This window comes from Elephantulus edwardii, unplaced genomic scaffold (assembly GCF_000299155.1).
Source record: "Elephantulus edwardii isolate Elephantulus edwardi_28Jun2011 unplaced genomic scaffold, EleEdw1.0 scaffold00192, whole genome shotgun sequence".
Lineage (NCBI taxonomy): Eukaryota > Metazoa > Chordata > Mammalia > Macroscelidea > Macroscelididae > Elephantulus > Elephantulus edwardii.
In genome coordinates, this window is record NW_006399942.1 from 3,952,144 (window position 1) to 3,956,646 (window position 4,503).

The window sequence follows — 4,503 nt, forward strand, 5'->3', positions numbered from 1 at the left end:
TTTAAACCATTCACGTTCAGGGTGACAATTGAGAGGCTAGGTTTTATTGCTATCATTATGTTGAGTTCTTTTTGGTGTTGTTGCTAGTTACTTTGGTCCATGGAGCTTTCTGTGGTATATCTGTAAGAAGGACATCTCTGAGTCTCTCTTGCAATGCTGATCTTGTTTTTACAAACTCTCTTAGGTTTTGCTTTTCTGGGAATATCTTGATCTGTCCTTCATATTTGATGGATAATTTTGCTGGGTACAGTATTTACACTGTGTTCTTATAGTTGATCCTGCATAAAAGCTAACCTGGATATCACTTGGAGAAATAACTAGTGATCTATAAGAAAGGAATGTGAAGCTTTATCTTTGGAATTCAATCCAGATGAATATATTGGGTGATTTTCAACCTGATGTGATTCCCTTTTTAATTATTTTGACAGCTTTTTATAATTTCCATTTCATGTTTTACCTTTTTTGTGTAGTGTTTATAGTTTTTGTTAACATTTTCTCATTTTTTTCACAAGTAATTATATAAAGGCAGATTGATTTTTCATACTGAAGTGATTACTTTTTCTTTATCAAGTATTGTTAAGGTTCTTGACAAAGATAACATAGATGAAGCCTTGTTTGCTAAGGCACCCTTATGTGAAAGGGTTCTTTAAACTTTGTTCAGAGGTTTTAGTTCACAACTTTTCTTGATTGCTGCCTGGTGATATTAATACTTTTTTGTGATATATGTTGTAAAATAACTGTTCCTCTCATGGCGATGTTTCTTATTTATTTATGATTATGTCTATATTTTCTTCTTCACCATTGAGCTGTATCAGGGTAATTGTTGTTTCTATGTGCCTTCAAGTTGACTATGACTTATAGAAATCTTTTGACCAATAACTCTGAAACTGCCATGACCTGAGCCAGTCTCACTGTCTCTGGAACACTTTTCCTGTTACTACAGTTACTGTGTCAATTCATCTAATCCAGAGTCTTCCTCGCTTGTGCAGTCCTTCCATCTTTCTGACCATGATGTTCTTCTCCAAAGACTGGACCCTCCTGGCAACATGTCAAAAATGTGTGAGATGGAGCTTCAAAAGTCGACGCAAGGGCAAACTGTTTTCACTCCATCCAGGCAGACCTGTTTATTCTCTCAGTGGCCCATAGAATTTTCAGTACTTCTCTCTAGCACTACAACTCAGGCATCAATTCTTCTTCTGATACCCTTAATCACTGTCCAGCTCTCTAATCCATGGCAAGTAATTCTGAAGACCATGGCTTGAATCAGGTGCACTAGACCTCTGGAGAGGTCCACGACAGCAGACGTAAATAACAATTTATCTTTTGATTTCCTGACTGCTGGTGCCAGTAATGTTTTTGGTGAATCTGAGTAAGATGAAATTGATAACAATCTCAATCTATCTATCAATCTATCAATCTCTGTCTATCATTATGCTACCAATAGGCCTGGTGGTGAGAACCTTTATTTTCTTGATGTTGAGCAGTAACCCATATTGAAAACTGCACTTTTTGACCTTCTGTAGTAAATGCTTCAGGTCCTTCTCAGTTTCAGGAAGCAAAGTTGTGTCATCTGAGTAACACAGGTTGTTGATAATCTTCCTCTATTTCTGATGCCACATTCCTCCTTATAAAGTCCAGCTTCTCAAATCTGTTCCACATATAGATGGAAAAAGGCATGGAGAAAGTACCCATCTCTGATGCACTCCTTCCTAATTTTGAACCATGCATTGTTTCCTTGCTCTGTTCGGATGACTTATTCCTGGTTTACGTATGTTTTTGTGTTGATTGCAATTGAGTTGAGCACAACTGATAACATGTTGAATCCTTTAAATAATTTCATAGACTTGAAGCCATATGATAATTATAGCTTCTCAAAGTTCATAGAGTTTCCTGAGGTGTGTTTTTTAGGAAGTGGATGCCACTCTTGCTTCCAAGGTCGAAGTACAAATGTCACATAAGCACAATCAAATGTTCTGGGATTCCCATTCTTCACAATGTTAACCACAATTTAAAGCACAATCAAGTGTTCTGGATCCCTATTCTTCTCAATGTTAATCACAATTTATTGTGATTCACATAGTCAAATGCCTTTGCAGAGTCAATAAAACACAAGCATTTTTCTGGTTCTCTTTGCTTTGAGCCAAGATCTATGTGACATTAGCAAAGATGTCCCCAATGCCACAGTGCCTTCTAAATACAGCTTGTTTTTCTGGCACTTTACTCTTGATGTACTATTCAAGTTGTTTTTGGATAATCTGAAGCAGAATCTTGCTTGATTGTGATATTAGTTATACTGCTCAGTAATCACCACATTTTGTTGGACCTTTTTTGGAATGGAATAAATATGCATCGCCTCTAGTTAGTTGCCCAGATAGCTGTTCTCCAGATTTTTTGGCACAACCTAGTAAGCAGGCATGTCCTGGGATACACTTATATATTGAAATATGTCAATTGGTATTTCTTAGGGCCTTAATTTTTTTTTACTATTGTTAATTTTAATGAAAGTTTATAGAGACTGAGGATTTCCATTCATTCATTGTTGCACTTTTCTCCCTGCACATCCTTCCCTACCCACCATTCACTCTTCTCTTTGAAAAGTAAAAGAAAAATTATTTCATTGTTACACAACCTCCCCTCCCCCCGCCCCCCAAGTTCACTCCACTCTGGAGCCTTCATTCGGCACTCCTGCCATGACAATATCTAATCACATCTCTTAGGGCCTTATTTTTGGTCAATTCCTTAAGAGCAATTAGAATTTCTTTTTTGATCATTATTGTCCCTTGACCATATGTTTTTCACAAAATTCTTCTGTGTCAGCAAATTGTTTTTAGTACAGTGACCCTGTGTACTCCTTTCAGCTTCTTTTAATGCTTCCTGGATCATTGGTTGAGCAAGCAGAGGGGATTCAGGATGAAAGTTGGCAGGTAGGGTAGAAGACAGGACCACAACACAAGCCTGAAGGAGGGGAGAAACCAACACAGAATCTATTAATTTTGTAATGGGGAAGTGTCTTTTATCTGCTCTTTGGGGTAAGATGCTTGTCTGTCAGATATTGTACTAAAGCTGTGTATCCAGATTAAGACAGTCTAGAAAGAAGAATTGACCACCCACTTCTGAAATAATAGGCATTTGAAAACCTTATGAACAATAGAGTATACTTAGACTAATAGACAGCACCAGAGGCAGAGCTCTTTTACTGGGAAACACAAATGAGAAGGAATAGCTGGAAACAGACACTACTAACTAGAACATGTAATGTGAGAAGTATTAATGTAGGAAAATTAGGCATGGTTTTATAAAAAAAATATTTTTATTTTCTATTTGTATACAAAATGTGTATACATTTATTTACATACATTGTGTTTCACATGATTCTTTCATTCACATTTCATGTAATCATTCCCATACATTGTGTTTTTTAAATTTTATTTTAATGAACATTTACAGAGATTTTGGATTTTCATACATTCATTGTTGCACTTTTCTCTCTGCCTAGCCCACCCCCCCCCCGCCCCTAGTTTGCTCCTCTCTTTTAAAAAGTAAAAGGAAAATTCTTTCTTTGGTATACAATCTCCCCGCACCCCTCCCACCGCCCCAGGTACACTCCACTGTGCACCCTTAATTCTGGACTCTTGTCATAACTTTAATACCGTATCATATATCACTTTTAAATTACTCTCTCCCTCATTTGTTTCAATGCAGTATACATAATGTATCCAGTTTTTCTCAGTCTTACCCCAACCCTGATATCAGTCCCATTCTACAACAGTGACACCATGCAGTATTTGTCTTTTTGTGACTGAGATATTTTACTCAGCATAATGTCCTCCAGGGTCACCCATTTTGAATAATATTGCATGAGTTCCTTGTTTTTCATTGCTGCGTAGTATTCCATTGTGTGAATATACCACAGCTTCTCCATCCATTCGTTTGTTGATGGGCACCTGGGTTGTTTCCAACTCCTTGCTATTGTGAACAAAGCGGCAGTTAACATGGGTGTGCATATATCTGCTTCAATGCCAGTTATGGTTTCTTTGGGTTATATTCCCAGTAGTGGAATTGCTGGGTTGAATGGTATCTCTATTTGCCACTTTTTGAGAAAGCGCCATACCGCCTTCCACAGCGGTTACACCATTTTTTTAAATTTCTATTTTTACTGGTTTGCTTACAAAGTTTGTATACATTGTGTTTCACACTTGTATACAGTGTGCTTCACTCACATGTTTCATCCAATTCATTCCCAGTCATTACGTTTTACCAAATTAATCACCATTGAACTATGACAGAATTACCCTGTCTTTTCAGATCCATGCCAAATCTTTCCCATTTCCTTTACCGCCTTCCTCTACCCACCAGAATCTCTTCTCCCATCTTACCCTCCTTGAATCCTCATACATGTTTTATTAGCTAACTTTTTATTGCTGAACAAGGATGGTTTTATGCAGTATTTATCCTTATAAGACTGAGTTAGTTCACTCAGCATAATGCTTTCAGTCCTTCCCA

General features: G+C 37.3%; 1 protein-coding gene across 2 annotated transcripts in view; it reads left to right on the forward strand.

Moving 5' to 3' along the window:
* Nucleotides 1-4,503, forward strand: part of SLC4A4 (solute carrier family 4 (sodium bicarbonate cotransporter), member 4) — a 497,732-nt gene that overhangs the window by 294,317 nt on the left and 198,912 nt on the right. The gene's annotated exons all lie outside the window — the stretch shown is intronic.